At 39.8% G+C, this 22,718-nt stretch overlaps 1 non-coding gene across 1 annotated transcript; it reads right to left on the minus strand.

Moving 5' to 3' along the window:
• Positions 1-19,429: 19,429 nt before the first annotated feature.
• Trnan-guu (transfer RNA asparagine (anticodon GUU)) lies at positions 19,430-19,503 on the minus strand. The gene has a single exon. It is a non-coding gene; the product is annotated as a tRNA-Asn (tRNA).
• Between the last annotated feature and the right edge of the window lie 3,215 nt (positions 19,504-22,718).

Here is a 22,718-nt window from a genome sequence, read left to right on the forward strand (position 1 = left end):
TTTTTCCATATTTTTGGGAACCTTTCTGATTCCAATGACTTATTGAAAAGCCATAAAAGTGGATAAGTTAATTCAGATGCCAATTTTTTTATAAAAATCGGTGGAATTCCGTCAGGACCTGGCCCTTTTGAGACATCAAGCTTATTTAATGCGTCAAAAATTTCAATGTAAGTTAGTTTTCTGGCTCCAACATCACATGGAAATTCTGAAAGAAATGCAAATAAGTCACGATCTCGGTCCTCCTCAGCTGTTTCAATAATAAATTCTTGAAAAAATGTTGCAAATTGTTTCTGGGTCATTCCCCACGGTATCGTCAAGGTGCATGCGTGATGGAAAACCATTGCTTTTTAATTTTGTTTTTATGTAATTAAAGAAACTTTTCGGGTAAGACTTTATGTCCGACTCTGTTTTTAAGTTGTAATCTTCAAAAGCGATTCTAACAGTTGAGTTGAGCTGTTCGCAAATGTTCAGATATTTTTCGAGATTAGCGTCAGATTTGTATTTCTTATAAATTTTATGTGCCTTCTGTTTTTTATTTTTTAGATTCTTTATGTTTTGATTAAACCAAATCGGATACTTTGTGTTTATATTTCTCCTTTTTCGTCTAGTTGGTATCTCCTCCTCTATAATTTCATTGATCATCGTGTAAAAAGTCGTCACTGCTACTTCAATGTTTTCCACACTTCTAAATAAATCCTGCCAATTGATATAGTTAAGCTTACACCTAATTGATCGGTAATTTACTTCAGTGTAATCAGAGACTTCCTCGAATTCATAATCAAATGGTTTTTGGGTGTTATCTATAAATATAGAATATTCGATAGCTGTGTAGAAGGCTTCATTTTTCCAAAGTGGAGTTAATGATTCAGTCACACAAAAATCTTCGGTCATATTTGTCAACAAGAAATCCAAAAAGCATTTCTGTCGATTATTAGCATTATTTATTTGATTCAACCCAAGACCGGCTATTTTATCAAAAATAAATTGCAGAGTCTTATTATCACCAACAACTGGAAACAAGATAAATTCATTGTTAAAAATCAGTGATAAAGTCCGCTATTCGTTGATTGAAATCTGCGTATGTATGGATTTTTGATTCTGGTGCAAAGGAAGATAAAATATTTTCAGCAACTTCAAAGAATTTCTCATAACAACTAATTCGAGCACGATCAGGGGAGAAGTAAACAGATGCAAATATATGTATCTCTCCCGCAATAAGTGCTTTGACCCACACTTACTCAAACTCGTCGAATTCTGTTGTTGGAATGTGTTCTGAATTTATTAATGAATTAATAGCAATAAGGACGCCGCCTCCCGATTTTTTATGGATTTGTCATCTCACGGTCATCTCTGAAGACATTAAAACGATTTCCGAATACTTCCTCGCTTCTAACACTGTCATCCCAACTTGTCTCTGTGGCCATCATTATCGAGAAAAAAAAAATGGGTGGGTTATATCTTAGACATAACCGCAAGGTTGACGTGGGACTATCTTAGTTTAGTTAGTTAGGGACTATCTTAGTTAGTTAGTTAGTTTAGTAATCAATTATTTGTATTGAATAAATTTTTGATTGAATAAAATAATTCCCGAATTGAATTTAATTCAATATATTTGCTTTGTGAGTAAAAATATTGAACAAATGCCTTGTAAGGTCAATTCATACATTGTGACAGATTATGTTCTTCATTACGAGTACATCAAATTACTGCCCTTTTACGTTTTGTATGATGCCTAATAATTATAAAATATGTCAACGGAAGAGTTATCAAACGATTATTGTATTTTACATTTCCCTCTGAAGTTTGTATCTCTCGTGTGTACGCACTTCTCGAATACTGAATTTACTTGATTTGATGAACTTCAGGCACTCATTTTCTATTTTGACATGTACTTCGAGCGCATATTGTTTAATCAATAGGCATTCTCGCAGCAAATGGTTATCAACATTTTGCCTAATCTTCCAATGATATGCCTAGAAATTCAGATAGCAGAAGACATGCAGGCATATCCTTCAATGCAATCTTGAATAGCTGAGCCAAAACGTTGTGTAATCCGTGTTAGGAAAACACTTTCCGGAAAGCAAAAAAAAACATGCGGGTGCAAATATATCATATTCATATACTATATTCCAGTCTGCACAAAGGCAAGCGAGTACAAAAGTATTCGCAATTTGCATTTATTTGCAAAGCCGACACCTTGGTTTTGAAGTCTGTGCTGGGGAAACACATCTCAGTCGGAACAAAAATACCTCCAACTTGCATGTGTTTGCAGTGCCGATTTCCCCCAGGCACCTTGCTTTTGAAATCTCTGTTAGGGAACACATTTCGGTGGGAACAAAAAATCCCCCTACTTTCAGGTATTTGCAATGCCGATTTCTCCAATGCTGCTTTGTTTTGAAGTCTATGTTAGGGAACACATCTCGGTGAGAACGAAAATCCCCCTACTTTCATGTATTTGCAATGCCGATTACTTCAAGGCTGCGTGGTTATGAAGTCTGTGTTGGGGAAACCGTAAATCGGACCAATCAAAACGAGGCAGTTAGGGCGTTTAGATAACGCTTAAAATTTCACAGTTATTCAACTATTTATCTAATGAAAAATAACATTTTATTAATTGCGATGGATGCGTAGAAATATTTCCTATCAATTGATGCAAGCATCTTGCCGATCCAGTAAAAAATGTTAGAGAAATAAGCATTCGAAATCTTTCATTTTTTCCTGCATGTTCTGTGTTTAGGTTTCCATTTTACCCCCCATATATTCCGGTTAGACGTAGTCCCACGTCAAAATTCAGAATATTAATTTGGATTTCTTTCATTTTAAGTGGACTTTTCATACGGTTGTAATTTTGACAGTATTTTATTCGCAGCTTCTTCGAAGTTGTATCCATCCCGGGGAGAGGAAATTTGAATTTTTTCGCCGGATTCATATGAAACTCTTCATCACCTCGTCCGAAGGGAGTTCCCCATTTTTGCAGCTCTCATACAAAATGTGTTTTTTTCTCGTCGTTCTGCTTGCTTTTTTATGGTTCACCGTTATCTCAAATTTCTCTCGAAGTCCCGTTCACTTATGGGATCTGGAGGAGTGGACATCTGAATCGGCTGGAGGTGATTCGTTTTCCTTCTCCCATACAAGACGGATCAAACAGTGGAAATCATACCGTTTTCCCGTTGCGGGATACGTTTTTTTTTCTGGCACTCCTTCGAGGGTGGGTTTTTCGTCGAAATCAATGATACAAATCAAATCACTTGCATATATCTTTTCCGAGGAATGGATTGGGGGAGGGACTTTTTTATTGCGTCGTCAGTTTAAATTGGAGGAAAGGGTTCTTTTTATACTTCGGTGTTAAAAAGGGACCAAGAAGTTTACTAGTGGTGAGGCGAATTTGTATCCGAGGCAATAAAACGCTGCGGGTAGTTTCAATTTATTCCGGGGGATTTGAGTGGAACACTAAAGCGGAACTCCAACGGTTGTCGACGATGTCGTTGGACACTGTGGCAAGCGCGAGGACCACAGAAACAGAAAACAATACATAATTATTTCAACGTTGGATACTTAAAAAATAAAACTATTTTGTCACCGCTTTCAACGACTCGCAAGTAGTATAATGACAAAACATGGCCTAATATCCCCTCCAACTAACATTTGTCCGCCTTTCTAATTGTTCAGGTCATTTACTCCGACGCCGCTCGCTGCGTCGTAAACCGCCTGGACCGCGAAGCGGGTTTCGTTTCGCGCAGTAGACGATGATAGATGATTTGCAGATTGAAGGTAGTTATTCTTGTTAATTGTCTATGGTCAACGTCTGTTCCGTACGGCATCTTGACGAGTGGTTCTGAGCATGTGCCTGTGCGAATCTCGTTCACGACATGTGACACGCACAGACCGCCGCCACATCACGACACCGGTGAAATTCTCCGCTATGATTAATCGTGAATTCTTTGTCTGCCGAGTATAACCTGCAAACGTGTACTCCTAACCAAGTGCCATGGGCAGACGCGGTACACTGATCGTGAATACGGTGGAATTGTGCAACATTGTCTTATCTACTGTTTTCAACGCCCGCCGGTATCTCTCGATCCGTCGCATGCCCCTCTCCGTTCGTAGCAGACAACATTTGGAAGTCGACAATCCGATTCGTAGAGGTGAGACATAGGGACGATGGTGCACAGATGAGTCCCACCACTCCTTTGGTGGCTCCAATAACAACAGCACTGCGACACAAAGAATGACAGCCGCCGCAAAACACACGAGCTCGAGATAAATTTCGATTGTTTTCAAATTAAAATTTAATGTCAGCTTAGAATGTGCACCTGTGGCTTCGGATTATTTCTACGGGGGCAATACGACCGCGGGGATGGGATATATCGTGAGTGATGAGACGGATATGTTCAAGGATTGGGTGGACGTTTCCTTAACAAAGTACAAAGTTTCTCATGTACTGTTTATCCCGAACAACTGAAAACTTTTGATACAAAAAGCCATTGTCACAATGATCAACCTGTTCAAGAGACGATTTTTCTCAACTACTTGCATCCGCACCATCCACACACATCCCAGCTATATTTACACCACTGGAGTTCTAATTTCAGGGGGACCAAACAAACAAAACATCTGCAGCCACATGTTTGATGCCGCTCCGTAAACATCAACAACAGCACAACTTCACATCTCTGCTGTCCTCTCGGCGATGACGACGTTGAAATAGTATACTTTGACGGCGAGCCAAAATTACGCCACCTATCGAGAATGTACCATACCATGGGAACAACCATGGGACCGAGAAGAGTGACGGCCAGATGTGGTCCGCTGATGATGATTCGCTGCTTCCCCCGAAATCAAACCTATCCAGAGACAAAGAACTCGAATTATGCGCGCCACGGGCGATTGAGTTTGCTCCACTTGTTCCGAATGTAAACATTGGGCCTGATCGAGGAGGGGTTTCAGCGCGTCCGATGGGTATTCCCCGGGCGCCGCGATCGAACCGATCGTGATGATGAAAGTGAGCGTGATAATTTAGTAACATGAGCGAAATTAGAATAAATAAGCAACGTCAGATATATATCCGGATACACTGATGATGATGATGATGATGAGTGGATGTGCCAAAGCGGGTCGCAATATTCGGGTGTCCATTATGAACACAACCAGATTTTTATATCTCGGTTGTAACATGGATCGTAGAGTTCCCGTATAAGAACTACTTCTAGCGCCCCGTGATGCATTTAGAAACTTTTAGATTGAAAATCATCAGTGCGACCATTTACCTTGTTATTACCTCTCATCTGTACCGAAAGGGCTAAATATCTTTTTCATCCGTACCTTTTCTTCCAAAAATCTGTACCGTCGAAAATATTTCTAGCAGAGAAAAATCTGTTTTATTAACATGAAAAAATGCTCATTTATTTTCTACAAAATACAAGTCGGACTCGATTATCCGGAGCATTGATTTTTGACGTAGGACTACGTCTAACCGGAAGATCTTCTTCTTCTTCTTCAATGGCACTAACGTTCCTAGAGGAACTTCGCCGTCTCAACGTAGTATTACTTGCGTCATTTTTTATTAGTACTAAGTTGAGATTTCTATGCCAAATAACACGCCTTGCAATGCATTCTGAGTGGCAAGCTCTAGAATACGCGTGATCACAGTGCAAGTCGGAGGAAATTTCTTTGACGAAAAATTCCCCCGACCAGAACGGGAATCGAACCCGAACACCCGGCATGTTAGTTATGACGCTAACCACTCGGCCACAGGAGCACAAACATAACCGGAAGATATAGGGGGTGAAATGGAAATCTAGGCACTGAACAAGTAGGAAAAAATGCAAGATTTGGAACGCTTATAATTCGAGCATTTCTCAATAGATCGCAAAGGTTTTTGCATCAATTGATAGGAAATATATCTACGCATCTATCATAACGAATAACATTTCATTTTTCTTGAGATAAATAATTGAATAATTGTGAAATATCAAGCATTGTCAAAATGCACTATGTGCCCATTTTTGATTGATCCATTTTGTGCTCCTCAAATCGTACCGGCCAAAACGGGCAACCAGAGCAGCAGCGAAATAGAATGAAGCACGATTGGAAAGGAAAAAGAAAAAATGAACGAAACATTGGTCGCAGTCTCACACATGCGTAATTCTCTACCAGCCAGTCAGCTTAAAAATCCCCGCTCCGCTGCCATAACGATCATTCTCATTCAAGCCGTACACCACATCGTTTCGCATCACAACACATCAACAAACCAACCCAAGCAGCCATGTCTGGACATGGTAAAGGAGGAAAATGAAGGGAAAGGCAAAATCCCGCTCGAACTGTGTTGATCTGGAGTTCCCCGCAAGGGTAGCTAGGCCGAGCGCGTTAGTACCAGTGCACCAGTCCACCTAGCCGGCGTTATATAGTTTCGGCCGCCGAAGTGATCGAGTTAGCTGGCAAAGCTGCTCGCGACGATAAGAAAACCCGCATTCGGAACAGAACACATTCGGTTCGGTGGACATCAAGACAACAGGCAGTTGCAGCGAGTGGCGAGTGGCGAACGCAATCGCAAAACGGCATCAGGTAGCAGAAGAAAAATGTTTGTTCTTTATACAAACTGCTTCGGTGGCCTATCCAGAACAAGGCGGCATCGAGGGCGCTCGAAATGGTTTTTTTCAAAACCACGAGTACTAAGTTTTCTAAATTGGAACCATTCAATAAAACAATGCGCTTTTCGGGGCCATTAAACCTTCCAAAAAAGAGTTTAGGAAATACAGTTCAATGCTTTCTAAAACATTATCCAAAATAATAATAAAACATAAATTGATTTTTTCATAATTTGTTTGCCAGGATCTGATGAGTATGTGAATTTGGCAGTTGTTCTGAGCTTATTAACTATCAATAAGCTCAGGGACTTTCCTGATTATTCAATTTTCACCAATTCTTAAATTGTTTCCAGGTTGAAAGTACAGTAATTTACAATTAGTTCGACATTTAGCTAATTGGACGGACATGTAATGCGACTTATTTAGTTGAACATTTTTGTAAACATAGAGATCCAAATTATGACCCCACATTGAAAATCGACACTGTACCACTGTCATCGCAAATGTTCAATTACAGGTTAAAATCGCCTCCAATGCGACACTGAGTGGTGGTAATGCGACGTGCCATTGAATGTAATTTACTGTACAACATGTCACAAAGCTGGATGGGAAGAAATTTTCCAACTGTGAAAGCTGTGGCGAGTGGCAACAAATCGCTAAACAGGAAGGTTTAGCCGAACAAGATGGGAATATCGAGTGATAACAAAACAATAAACTCTTTACATTGAAGATAATTTTGTGATCCTGAAAAGGACCCTTTTTAGCCTGCATGTGAATCCAACGAGCGAACGAATCGTAATGAATGTATTTTTTTGCCATCGCTCCCTTTTAACGCTCATTCATTCGTCTCGTTGGACTCGCCCCTCTGGCTGAGTCTGCCGATTTGTCTCTATCCTGTGAGTGTGTTCCGCTAGAGTATAAAACACGCGGACCCCAAAAAAATATCTTATTTTCTTTCAAACCGTAAACCCGTGTGGTTGTACGGCATCGGCATCATGGACGCAATAAAGGAGGACAAGTTAAGGGAAAGGCAAAGTCTCACTCGAACCGTGCAGGTCTCCAGTTCCCTGTTGGTCGCATTCACTGATTGCTCCGCAAGGGTAACTAGGCCGAACGGATTGGTGCCGGAGCACCAGTATACCTAACAGCGATTATAGAGTTTCGGCCGTCGGAGTGCTCGAGTTGGCTTGCAAAGCTGCTCACGACAATCAGAAAACCCGCATCAAGAACAGAGCAGCTTCGGTTCGGCGCTCATCAAGGCAACAATTAGTTTCAGTGAGTGGCAAAGTGTTTCTCCTGCACGTCGCATTAAATGTAATTTACTGAACAACATGTCACAAGCTGGATGGGAAGAAATTTTCCAACTGTGAAAGCTGTGGCGAGTGGCAAACGCAATAGCTAAACAGGAAGGTTTAACCGAACAAGATGGGAATATCGAGTGATAACAAAAACACAACACCAAAGGTTCTTTTCAGAACCATCAACATATTCATAAAGAGTAAACAGTGAACTAATCCATTTTTCAGGTAGATAGGTAGATATTCACGTAGGAGATGAAAATGAAACAATATATTTAAAATATATATTTAACAAAAGCTGTCCCCTTTGTATAGTCCTACGTCACTCCGGTTATGTCCCCGACATTACCCACCCGTCTTTTTTTTCACTCCGAATAATCGAATCCTCCGGATAATCTAGTCATAAAAACAAACAATTTTCTGTCGGTAAACGTATTATAATTATGATTTGCTCTTATTTTTTAAACGGTTTTATCTAGGTTGACCCGTTTATATGTTTGTGACTTTGTAACTTTGTAACTTTGTATGTAGCGCTGTACCACATTAATAGAAATTTAACCCCTTTCCTGTTGACCGTTTGATCTGAAATTCGGAACACATCTTTATCTCTGGTGTCATTATAAAACTGCGTATTCCATGGTCTTGAAAATCTAAGATGGCGGATTACATATGTTCTCAAAACCCCATCAATAGGGGAATCGAATGAAAGGGCTTGATCAGTAGAACACAGTTATTTATGAAAAAAGTAAATCCAAGATGGCGGCCGCTACAAAATGGCGGATTATACATTTTCTCAGAACCGCTTCAAAATGGGTATCAAATGAAAGGGTTTGACTAGTTTTTTTTTTCATACATACATTTATTGAATCTTCCATAATGTGGAAATAACAATATTTGGTTATACATTTAGTTCTAACATAATAAAGTATTACGTTTGTTGTCAATTCTTACAGTTAAAATTTCACATGTGTGCTGGAGCACAACACTAACGTTTGACTACGTTCAAATAATTAAGGTTTTTTTCTTCAGACGTGTTACCATTGGTTGACCGAGTCGCCTTGCTAGTGGATTTGGATGATTCTTCACCTTTTCCGCATATTTCCTCCTCGTTTTATGAAGTTCTTCTTTAACCGTCGCCATCCCTAAGTCTCGATGTATAACACTATTGCGGATGTACCAAGGGGCGCCAGTGATTTGTCTTAGCAGTTTATTTTGTACTCTTTCGATGATTTCGATATTACTGGCTGAAGCTGTTTGCCATAGTTGACAGCCGTAATGCCAAATAGGTTTCAGCATGGATTTGTATAGAAGTAGTTTGAACTCTAGTTTTAATTTCGACTTCCTCCCGATTAGCCAATGTATTTGTTTTGCTCGCATCTTCAATTGCGTTTTCTTCGCATCTATGTGTTTCTTCCAGGTTAGACGACGATCTAGATGTACACCAAGATATTTAATTTCATTCGATTGAGGTACTGCAGATCTATTGAACTTGATTTGTGGGCATGTGTTCTTATTAAGCGTGAACGTAACGTGGACACATTTTGTTTCATTTACTTTAATTCTCCATTTTTGAAGCCACTTTTCCACGACCGTTATGTGTTCCTGGAGATCCCGTGAAGCAATCGTTCTGTTTTTGTGACTGCTGAGAATAGCTGTGCCATCTGCGAATGTTGTAGTCATTAAGTTACGCGCGGTCGGGAGATCAGCTGTGTAGATAAGATAGAGAACTGGTCCAAGAACACTGCCCTGAGGAACGCCAGCATAAATTTCTTGCTCTGGTGATAGAGTTTGGTTATACCGAACATGAAACTTTCTTCCCAGTAGATAAGAACGCATAATTTCATATACTTGTGGTAGCATATTTTTAATTTTATAGAGCAGTCCTTCGTGCCAGACTTTATCGAAAGCTTGAGCTACATCAAGAAAAAGCGCTGAGCAGTATCCGCGGCCTTCATATACTTTACGAATTTCTTCTATCAATCGGTGCACTTGTTCAATAGTGCCATGTTTTGCTCGGAATCCGAATTGATGATTCGGGATTAATCTTTCAATCTCGGGCGCTGATTTTATCAGGATAATTTTTTCGAACACTTTTGAGAAGATTGGAAGGATGCTGATAGGTCTATAAGATTCCACTTTCTGTGCGACTTTCCCTGGCTTAGGAATCATAATGATGGTCGAAATTTTCCATGCTTGTGGGAAATATCCTTTATGGGTCATTGCGTTGAAAATTCTCGTGAGATGTTTAATTGCTAGGTCAGGTAGTTCCTTGATCATATATCCGTTGATGTGGTCGATACCGGGTGACTTTTTCACATTGATATGATTATTGATAACATGTCTCACCAGCCGATGTTTGATTTTCATTTTGTTTTGGTTTATAGCACCAGAAAATTCGAGCGTTTCTTGATTAGGTCCGGATGGATTCGGAGTGAAAACTTTTTGAAGATGGTTTGCAAAAGTTGCAGCTTTTTCATCGTCACTTCTGGCCCAATTACCAGAGGGCATTCTAAACGGCGGGACCTGTAACTGAGGTCGTTTTAGATTCTTAGTTGCCTTCCATAGTGAGTAATTATTATTTTGATTTGGCGATAATTCAGTTAAGTAATTATGGAATTTTGGATTAGTAGAATACAGTTATTTATGAAAAATGTAAATCCAGGATGGCGGACGCTACAAAATGGTACATTTTTTCAGAACCCGATCAATATGTATATCAAATGAAAGGGATGGACTAGTAGAATACAGTTATTTAGGAAAAATTCAAATCCAGAATGACCGCCACCACAAAATAACGCCATATATTTTTTTTCAAAACCTCTTCAATATGGGTATTAAAAGGAAGTTCTCGACCAGTAGAACATAGCAGATCAAAAAAGTCATAGGAGTGTTGTGTCCGAGACACGACCGCAAAGTTGACGTAGGAATCCGTTAGGCTATCTGTTGATTTTGGATATGTTTGAAGAATTACATCGTTCAACTCTTTGATAATGATTTGGTGGCCTTGAAAAGGGCCGTTTTGTTTGGTTGTTGGGTATTGTTTGTTCACTCCACCAGTGTTTACCGAGTAATAATGACAGTGATGATGACAGAAAGATGGTAAACATTCGTTGGACGGTGCGTATCAGATAGAAGATGCTGAAGTGGAATGAGATATGATGAAAATCGAGATGCCTCGTGTGTTATGTATGGATTATATAGAGAAAAATTATATAAGATAATTATCAATACCAAACACAATTATAAATTATCACACCAGTTGAAACATGTTACTTTAACATAGAGAAAACATATTTGAAATGGAAAAGATAATTTTCTTTTATAATTTTTACTTTCTGAGTGTTCATTTAATCTTTTATTCAACCCAATGCGAATTTTAATTGGACTAACAACTCTTAATACTATTTGTAGAGCATATGGGAAATCACTTTTTCGAATATTTCTTCACTTATCCAATTTTTTCGCCGTTTGAACGTATGGTGAAAATGAACACAACAAAACAGACAGCTTCAACGGAACGGTCCGTTCTCGAGCTGGAACACACTTTGTTTTTATTTATGAAAATTGAAATAAATTGTTTCATAATTCAAGTCATTTTTAACACAACTGCTACTATATACAATTTGACACTTACACTTGTGCTAAATTTTTCACAAAACATAATCGGTCATTGATATGAAATTTCACGAAGCAACCAACATTAAAGTTCAAAATTTGAATTTTATTTGCTAGAATTAATCATATCACTCGCCTGACTTGCAATATAAAAATGCCCCCGACTTGCATATATTTACAATGCCAATTTCCCCAGGGCACCTTGGTTTTGATGTTTCTGTTAGGGAACACATTTCGATGGGAACAAAAGCTCCCCCTTCTTTCATGTATTTGCAATGTCGATTTCCCCCTCGCAGCTTGGTTTTGATGTCTCTGTTAGGGAACCGCTGCATGTGTCGTCAATTTCGACCAATCAGAAATGGGTATTTCCGTTAGGATAGGGGTTGAGATTTTTCAATTGTTCGATAGTTAGTTTCATGACATATATTATTTTCATCAATATAAAAAATTGTTATCGAGTGCCGAAATCGATTGACGCAAAAATTTCATCAATCCATCGTGAAATGACTGAGCAATAAGCGTTTAAAATTGGACAATTTTCACGAAGTACTTGATTTTTGATTTTCAATTTGTACCCCAATATTTCCCGAAAGACGTAATCCTACGTCAAAAATTCAATTCCAAGATGGCCACAGTCCCCAAACAACTGATTAATATTTAAAGGGTTTCATTCAGCTTGACCTGTTTGTATGTATATTTGAACGTTTGTAGGGTTGTCCCACATTGATAGAAAATTGAACCCGTTCCTATTGACTGATTGATCTGAAATTTGAATGGCACCTTTAATTCTACTGTCATTATAAAACTGCGTATTCCATGATCTTGAAAAATTCAATTTGGCCGCCGCTAAAAAATGGCTGAATGACTTGGAGAACACACTACACTATGAACAACATAAATTCGAAAAGTCGCCGCCATAAAGATGTTCGACTATGTACTTTTTGCAATTCCCTCAATATCGGTATCAAATGAAATGATTTGACTAATAGAATACAGTACATCATGAAAATATTCCGAAGAAAATTAGGTAAGAAATGAACGTTGGATTTCCATTATCCACAGCTAGTTGTTTCATCAAATACCCAACGATTTTATTTTAGTCTCATCATTAGATCATCATTAGATCAATGAAAAAACGGATGTGATAACTACTAACTGCTATTTGCCAAATTATTTTCTAGCTCTTAGTACATTAAACCGTTTAACTTAAAAAGTTTGTTTTACTTATATTATTTTCTAGTTTTTAGTAAATTATCTGTATCATTAGTATACTTCTCTACATTGAAACTATTCAAAAAAAAATATTTTTTTTTATTCAAAATATATATTTTTATTAAGGCTCATATGGCGTCAACCTGACGGGGCCGGGAGTTCAATATTTCGACAATGTTTGCCTTATAACTATGTTAGTAATATGTAACCGATTACTCGCGGTTGGCTCGAGGTTAGTATTACAAGTGTTTTTTTGGGGGACTTCTCGGTTTCGGTTCGGGAGTAAATGAACGCGTGTATACTGTCCGATAGTCTATTGTACACTAAATTATAAAATAATATTTACAGCTTATGTGGTTCACAATTGTGTGGAGATCTGAGTGTCTATTGTTAATTCCATTGAAGGGTGTGTGTATGTGTGGACAATCGTTTATCTGATTCGTGATAATGATCGGGTGACCAGAGTGTTTCGCCACAGTACTCCCCCCTTAGGTTTATCAATACCTCTGAAGAATAATCACGCGGCGGCCAGATCGGGTTCGGTATGTCGGTGGTTCGGTGTTATCCGGTATCTTCGGTTGTTTCGATGGCTGTTCGTCGGCTTCGATGAAGGCTGCTTTCAGTCGATCTATGGAGATTGGTGATTTCTTTCCATTAATGTCTACGATGAATACTTTCTTCTTCCGACGAAGTACTCGGAACGGTCCGTTGTATGGTGGCACCAGAGGAGGTTTAACGGCGCCAATTTTCACAAAAACGTGGCTGCAGGTGCTCAGTTCTTTTTGCAGGAATGGAGATGCATTGGAATGGTTGCTTGTTGGAGTTGGGCGAAGTTTCGCCATCTGCTTTTTTAATTCAATGACGAAATCTGGTGTGGTGTTTTTGTTGGATGTTTCAGAGAAGAATTCTCCGGGTAAACGTAAGGTTTGTCCGTATGTTGTCTCTGCTACTGATGCTTGTAGGTCCTCCTTGATGGCGGTTCTCATTCCGAGGAGCACAATAGGCAACGCTTCAGTCCACTTTGGATTATTGTGACACATGATCGCGGCCTTAAGTTGTCGGTGACACCGTTCAATTTGCCCGTTGGCTTGGGGATGATACGGTGTTGTCTTCAGGTGGATGATACCCAGGTTTCTGACTAGCTCATGGAACAACTCAGACTCGAATTGTCTTCCAAGGTCAGTGGTGACGTTTGTCGGAACTCCAAACCGCGCAATCCATCCGTTGATAAAAGCTCGCGCTACGGTGACTGCTGTCATGTTTGGAATCGGAATCACTTCAGGCCAACGCGTGAACTTGTCGATCATTGTCAGACAATACGCATGTCCGTCGGATGGTGGTAATGGTCCGATCAGATCAATGTGGACGTGAGAAAACCTTTCATCTGGTGTTGCGATTTGGACGATAGGCGTTTTATTGTGCCGATGAATTTTCGATTTCTGGCAAGCGATGCAGTGAGTGACAAAACTTTTGCAATCGCGCCGCACTGAGGGCCAGACGTAGCGATCCGTCACGAGACGAGTGGTCGCACGAACGCCAGGATGAGATGTGCTGTGCAGCTTCTGGACAATTTGCTTCCGAAAATTCATAGGTACGAACGGTCGAATAGCAGAAGTAGAAATGTCACAATACATCGGGATTTTTGATAACGGAGATTGAAGTGCTTTCAGTATCAGCTTAGTATTCGTGGGTGGATTGGTGAGGTGTGCGTTGAATTCGGGATCGTCTCTCTGCTGCTTTGCCATCAGTTCGAAGTCGATGGGTTCGTCAATGTTCGTGATGGTTTCGATACGACTCAGCATGTCAGCGACTTTGTTTGCTTCACCGGGTATATGCCGAATGTCAGTGGTGTACTCACTGATAAAGCTATGATACCGCTGTTGTAAAGGACTGGCTCGTTCGGGGCGCTGTTGGAAAGCTGTGACTAGAGGCTTGTGATCCGTGTAGTTGCAGAAATCACGAGCGGTAAGAGTGTCTTTGATATACTTCACCGCTTCGTACATCGCATACAGCTCCCGATCGTAGGTACTGGACTTTTGTTTGCTGTTGATCAGCTTTCGAGAGAAGTATGCCAGTGGTTGATTACCTTTCTCGGTGATTTGGTGTAAGACTGCTCCAATTGTGGGGCCCGATGCGTCCACTTCTAGAGTCAAATTGGCATCAGCACACGGATGAGCAAGAAGAGCAACGTTCGCTAGATCCTGCTTACACTGCTCGAAGGCGACGATCGCTGTTTCATCCCACTTCAACGGAGTTTGATCATTTCGGACGTTGCACTTCATCATTGCATGGAGAATTTGCTGGTTTGTAGCTGCATGCGGAATGAACCGACGGTAAAAATTAATGGTACCCAGAAATCGTTTCAGCTGCTTCGTAACTGCTGGTCGCGGGAACTGCAAAATAGCCTCCACTTTGCTCGGTGTGGGTTTAATACCATTTTGGGTAATGAGGTGGCCAAGGAATACAACCTCAGGTTGGCCGATTTGGCACTTGCTGGGATTGATGGTGAGTCCATTTTCTTTCAGCCGCTCAAAGACCAGGCGAAGATGCTTTTTGTGTTGTTCGATGTCGTCGGATGCGATGCAAAGATCATCGACATAGGGGAAAACAAAATCAAAGTCTCCTAAAATATCGTGAAGATGTCTTTGCAACGTTTGCCCTGCGTTTCGGAGTCCGAATGTCATGAATTTGAACTCGAACAGTCCAAATGGAGTAGTAATAGCGGTTTTAGCGATGTCTTCCTGTGCAACGGGAATTTGGTGGTAAGCACGTTGCAGATCGATGCAAGAAAAAACCTTCTTGTTGTAGAGGATATTGGAAAAATCCTGGATGTGCGGTATAGGGTACCGATCAGGAATAGTAATCGCGTTTAGGTTCCTGTAATCCCCGCAAGGACGCCATTTCCCATTAGTCTTCTTGACCATATGGAGTGGGCTAGCCCAAGCGCTGTTGGATGGCTGACAAATACCCTGTTCCATCAAAAATTTGAACTCCGCTTTTGCTTCGTTCAGCTTATCGATTGGCAAACGACGTGGTCGGGAAAAACTGGTTGACCTGTCGTAATAATTTGATGAACGGTTTTCGCTTTCGTAGGTCGGTGATTCATATTCAAAATGGTAATGTCTTGATATTCCCTGAGAATGTCGGCAAAAGGTGAGTTCACGTCGAAGGTGGTGATTGTGGGTTCGGTTACGGCAGTGATGTCATTAATTTCCAGTCGAGTCTGATTGTCAATAAGTTTATTTCGTTTGAGATCCACCAGCAGGTCGTAATGTTTTAAAAAATCCGCCCCTATGATCGGCGATTTAACATCAGCGATGGTGAATACCCAAACGAAAGAACGTCGAAGTCCAATGTCGATAGTGAGACGTTTGGTACCGTAGGTCTGAATTGCACTCCCATTGGCAGCGAAGAGTTGATGAAATTTCACAGGGTGGAGAAGTTCGTACGGAGACGGGGGAACAACAGAGATATCGGCACCAGTATCGATGAGGAATTTCTGGCATGTTTGCTGATCATGGACGTGAATTCTTCGAATTTCGATGGCTTGGTTCGTGTTGGCGTATGTTTTATCAGGTCGATTTATTTCAGGTTCGAATATGAGCTCGGACATTAGTTTTTTTCTGAACGTACATAGACGGGCATTTTTCCGTCGTAAAAAATACAAATAACATTTGCGTTATCTCCTTTTTGTTTCTCGCACTTCCGAGCCTGTACTCCGTGGCGATAGTGGAACCAGCATATCCAACGGCGAGCTGCTTTCGGTCGTGACGGCGTTCCATCGCGTTGTCCAGGCGAACGGGATTGATGGCGGCCTGTAGAACGCCCTCGTCGTCGGGAATCCCTCGAGAAAACTTCATCGAAGCGGCGAGTTAGCACTTCGATTCGGTGTTCCAAGCTGGAAATCGTCGTACGTTCAGGAGACTGGATTGTCGAAACTTCGTTGCGGGGCGCTTCCATGATTTTATCAGCGACCTTCGCTTGCTCATCAAGTGTGGCGGTTGACATTGAAGCGATAATTGAACGGACGGTATTAGGCAGGGCACGTAGCCACAAATTCGTGAGCACTGTGTCCGTACAACCTTCGCCACCTAAACGTCTCATTTCGGACAACAGGACACTCGGTTTTTGGTCACCAAGCGTCATTCCCGAGAGTAAGCTGGTCAGACGCTGAGTCTCCAATGGCCGAAAATGTGCAATGACTGCCGCTTTAATTGTATCGTAGCGGTCATTGTTCATGGACATATTGCACTGAGCGATGGCGGAATGGAAAAATTTCGCACGCGGTCCAAGCGCCACTATCACTGCATAGAACTTTTGTTTGTCATGTTTGACCTGGTTGACACTAAACGCGGCTTCCAGGCAAATGAACCACGTATCGACATCGTCCGGGTCGAAATCTGGATAGTTGATCTTAGCGATTACCGCGGGTTCACTATTTTCAGCTTTTACGGTGCTGTTCGAAGTGTGGCTTCACCGTCAGTCATTGTGACTGTTTCACAAAATTGTTTTTCACACGGGGTGAAAATTGACGCGATCGAGTATACGCGATCTCAAAAAACTGTTTCGGATGTGGAACTATTGTTCCGTCGGGGTCACCAATTTTTGGGGGACTTCTCGGTTTCGGTTCGGGAGTAAATGAACGCGTGTATACTGTCCGATAGTCTATTGTACACTAAATTATAAAATAATATTTACAGCTTATGTGGTTCACAATTGTGTGGAGATCTGAGTGTCTATTGTTAATTTCATTGAAGGGTGTGTGTATGTGTGGACAATCGTTTATCTGATTCGTGATAATGATCGGGTGACCAGAGTGTTTCGCCACATTTTCGTAATTGTGATGTTACTGTCTCCAATGCTCTGTACCTGTGCCCGACACGGGATAATTTCTATTGGGATGCAGCTGACCATTAATCAGCAACGCCCCCTAGACTGTACCCCATATCTAGCGTGGTACGTCTTCTCGACTCGAGGAATCCAGGATAGAATGGTCACTAGTAAAAAATTTACGTTATTTCAATTTTTGTTTCTTACCTAACTTCCTTCGAAATAATTCGATGATGTACTGTATTCTATTAGTCAAATTCATTTGATACCAATATTGAGGGGATTCCAAGTCATTCAGTCATTTTTTAGCGACGGCCAAATTGAATTTTTCAAGATCATGGAATACGCAGTTTTATAATGACAGTAGAATTAAAAGTATGTTCCAAATTTCAGATCAATCAGTCAACAGGAACGGGGTCAATTTTTCAATTAATTTGGGACAACCCTACAAACACTCAAACATACATACAAACAGGGTAAGCTGAATGAAACCATTAAAAAGTAATGTTTTATTTGGGAACTGTAGTCATCTTGGATTTGGCTTTTCCATGATCTACTGTGTTCTACCAATCGAGCACTTGCATTTGATACTCATATTGATGGGGCTTTGAAAAAAAATATGGAGCCATTTTATGATGGGGACCATTTTGGATTTGCATTTTTGATTTTGCCTGAATTTTCACCCGGAATTGTTTATCGATATTTCCACTATTTTTGTAGTCGCCGCCATCTTAGATTTGCATTTTTCATAAATAACTGTATTCTACTAATCAAGCCCTTTCATTTGATACCCATATTGATGGGGTTCTGAGAAAATATGTAATCCGCCATTTTGTAGTGGACACCATCTTGAATTTGCATTTTTCATAAATAACTGTGCTCTAGGTCAAGCTGAATGAAACCATTTAAAAAGATTTTTTTTTATTTGGGGTTATTTGTGATGGCGGCCATTTTGGATTTGCATTTTTCATAAATAACTGTGTTTTACTAGTCAATCCCTTTCATTTGATATCCATATTGATGGGGTTCTGAGAAAATATGTAATCCGCCATTTTGTAGCGTCCGCCATTTTGGATTTTCAAGATCATGGAATATAAAGGTGTGTTCCAAATTTCAGATCAATCGGTCAACAGGAAGGGGGTTAAATTTCTATTAATGTGGTACAGCGCTACAGACAAAGTTACAAAGTTACAAAGTCACAAACATACAAATGGGTCCAAGCTGGATAAAACCGTTTACGAGTTTTACGTTTGCCGAGAAAAAAATCGTTTTTTTTTATGATTGGATTATCCGAAGTGAAAAAAAAAATCAATACTCCGGATAATCTAGTCCGACCTGTATAAAGTATAGAAAACAAAAATGTACATCCAAAAATGATGCATTGTTAAGTTTTATTATCGCCTTTATTAATCCAATAAGATTGGTTTCAAAATCTGTTCTCTGTTTATTTGGTCATCTTAGACATTGCGCAACTTTCCTAATTCAACAAAAATCATTCGTCCGATCCTTTGCTTGATTGGTGCATATTGATGATATGTCCGTTTTGCTTCTTGGTGCTTAGAATTTTGCTGCTGATGTCGTCTCCTGTTTGTGGTTATAATGATAGCTGGATTTTGTACATAAGTAAAGGTAGAGAATTATAGATATGTTTTATAGAGACTTTCAACTTTTCCAGTTCATTCGCCTCTAACCTTGAGAAAAGCCCTTGGAAAACTTTACTCTACTCCAGCACTACCACACACGTCCACCCTCTTCTCTTGCCTTGAGAAAGGCACTCGATCCCTCGCCGTCCAGTAACGATGTTGTCCAGTCGGTGTTGTGTGTTGTACACGCAACGAATGATCGTACATAACTTTGTATCGTAGCATTCATAGAGTGAAAGAATAGCGCCCCCGGGTGGACTCGAACCACCAACCTTTCGGTTAACAGCCGAACGCGCTAACCGATTGCGCCACGAAGGCTTGCGTTTTATTTCGGTGATATCTATAACCTCAGACGAGAACAGACAACAGAGAGGTTCCAGACCAGATAGATTTCAATCTCGGATTGAATGATAGGTCAATTCTAAACTCACGACCAAATTTTCATGACGAAAAAAATGTGATTTGATACAAAATATGTAACAATGTTGTACTACAATAATCAAATGTAACTTTAATTTATGGAATACATGATATGAGAAACCTTTGTTATAGGCGTGGGAAAACAATTTTAAACAATTTTCAGAAAGCCTCGTCTCTGCCTATAACGCGACTCACGAGACGAATATCACACTCAGGGAAATAATTAGTGAATAAAACTAGTCGACATCCGTTTTTATAACCTGAATCGTCCGCGAAAAATCGTTTTTTCGTCCTACTAGTCATAGAATTAAGCAAAGAAAAGTAAATTTCATAGAATTTGAAAAACAAATTCCAGTTTGTTTAGCGATTTGTTCACTTCCAAAAAAAGAGCACTCGGAATCTTTCTAGTATCGGGGTATTCGTTCAGCTGGCTTAACTGCGGATTGTCTCTAAGAATGTGGAAGTACAGGTCGGACTCGATTATTTTTGATTCGATTATATACAATTTTGGACTCGATTATATATAGTTTGGAAAATAAATATTGTTTTTATATTTCAAATATGGCTTATTTTCTGTGATCATGGTAGACATACAAGTGTGCTTTGTGCTGTGATTGTTGAAAAAAAAATTTACGTGTGAAATACTGTTGTGTGCAGCGAAAGAATATTTCGATCGTGTGCCCGTTGTGTATTTTTTATCAGCTAAGTAGAGGAACAGCTGGCACATCAGCTGATTCTTGTTTATTTCAATTTTTCTCGTTCGCCCCAGCGTGCTATTTTTCTCATATAGCAGCTGTGGCGGTATTGTTTTTATTTCTCTTTTCTGTATGGTGTTTGTTGTGTTGTATTACACAACACTTAAAGCGTCCCGCTTTAATCTGTATTGGAATTGGCAATGGAATGTTCTCTGTGTAAATTGGGGATTGTAATAAGCGATTTGCCGGTTTGCTGTATCGGGAAGTGTAGCGGTGTGTTCCACTACCGCTGTACTTCTCTTACTAAAGCAACGGCAAAGCTTATCACGGAGAATGTAAATGTATTGTTCAAATGCAATGATTGTCTATCGGACCAGGGTTGTGGTGAGCAGAGCGATGTTATTTCGGATGTGCGTAAGATAGAAAAAGAGGTGATGAAATTATCTTCACTCTCTGACTCGCTTACGGGCATGCGAGATCAGATCGCTGCTCAGATAGACAGCGCGTTAAAGTGCGGTATGGAAGAATTGAGACAAGATGTAAATGGGTCTCTTGAAAAATTGATTTGTGAGAAATTGGAATCTATGACTAGTTCTATTTTAACAATTAACGCGCAAAATAATTTAGCTGCAAAGAATGACTTGCTCATTGAACCTGGTACAGTTCATTCTGAATCGCACCAAAATATTCCGAAACGTAAGAAACGAAAATTTCAAAATAATGATGATGATAATGTACATCAAAATAAAATTAGTTTTGCGGATGTTGTTAAAAGTGCGAACACTTCTAACAACAATAAGATAATGGGTTATAGTAATAGTACTAGTATCATGCAAAGTAATCGTAAGACTCATCCGGTTATTGTAATCAAGCCTAAAGAGTCCAAACAAGCTTGCGAAGATACTCGGAAGCATTTGAAGACAAAATTAGATCCAAGAACACACAAAATTAGTAATTTCAGAAATGGAAGAAATGGCTCCATCATTGTTGAGTGTGCAACTGGAGCTAATATAGATAATGTGAAAGATGACATCGAAAGCAATTTGGGTGAGAAGTATAGTGCTGTTGTTCCCATATCGGTGCCCAGATTAAAAATCGTGGGCATGAGCGATCAGCATTCCTCCGATGTTTTCATTGATTACCTCCGAAGTGAGAATGAAGGCATCGAAATAAAAGATGTAAAGGTTTTAAATGTGTACGAAAATCCACGCTTCACCTACAATAAGTTTACTGCTGTAATTGAAGTAGATGTTGACACATATAACTGTTTATTGAACGCGAAAAAAGTAAATGTGGGGTTCGATCGGTGCTCCGTAGTTCCTGCGATTAATGTATTAAGATGCTTCAAATGTGGAGAATTTGGACACAAGAGCACGGATTGCAAACAAAATTTTGAAACCTGCTCAAGGTGTAGTCAGAAACACAAGACATCTGAATGCAAGTCAACTGTGTTGAAATGTGTTAATTGTTTGAAAATGAATACAGAACGGAAATTGAATTTGGACGTCAATCATGCCGCATTTAGCTCTGAATGTTTAGTATATCAGAGACTTTTTGATTTGAAAAAAAGCAGCTTGCATTTCAATAAATAGCAACCAGGTTCCAGAAGAATTGTGAACCAATATTATATTTTGTATTTGAATATTGCGGGACTGTCAACAAACTACGTAGCGTTACGTCAGATTGTTGAGGAAAAGCGTCCATTTCTAGTCCTTTTGTCTGAAACACACATTGTTGAAATAGAATCATTTGATCAGTATAGTATTCCGGGATATAATGTTGCTGCGTGTTTATCACATTCTAGGCACACTGGCGGTGTTGCTATTTATGTCAGAGAATCCGTTCAATTCAATCTTCGCCTCAACGAAGTGTTTGATGGTAACTGGTTCTTGGGCATTACAGTTGAACATGGCATGAAGATGGGTAATTTTGGTGTTTTGTATCATAGTCCCAGCTCAAGCGACTTGCGTTTTGTTGAAATTTTAGAAAACTGGCTTGAAATGTTCCTTGACTCTAGCAAATTGAATATATTAGCTGGTGATTTCAATATTAATTGGCGTGATGACTACAATTCGAACCATTTGAAGCGTGTATCCGATTTCTTCAATTTGAAACAAACAGTACATGAATTTACTCGCATTTCCAGGCACAGTAAAACTTTAATTGATCATGTTTATTCCAATTTTGATACTATTTACACAGTCACGGATACCAACTTGAAAATAACCGATCATGAGACTTTAATTATCAATATTGTAGATAATCTCGTGGTAAATGAAGATGTTGTGAAATTAAAGTGCTGGAGGAAATATTCGAAGCATGCTGTTTCGAATCTCGTAGTGAGAAACCTGGATTTTCCATTCGAGGTCGGTAATTTAGATGAATCATCAGCTGTTCTAACTAATACCTTGAAAGAGT

The sequence above is a fragment of the Toxorhynchites rutilus genome, chromosome 1 (genome assembly GCF_029784135.1).
Source record: "Toxorhynchites rutilus septentrionalis strain SRP chromosome 1, ASM2978413v1, whole genome shotgun sequence".
Lineage (NCBI taxonomy): Eukaryota > Metazoa > Arthropoda > Insecta > Diptera > Culicidae > Toxorhynchites > Toxorhynchites rutilus.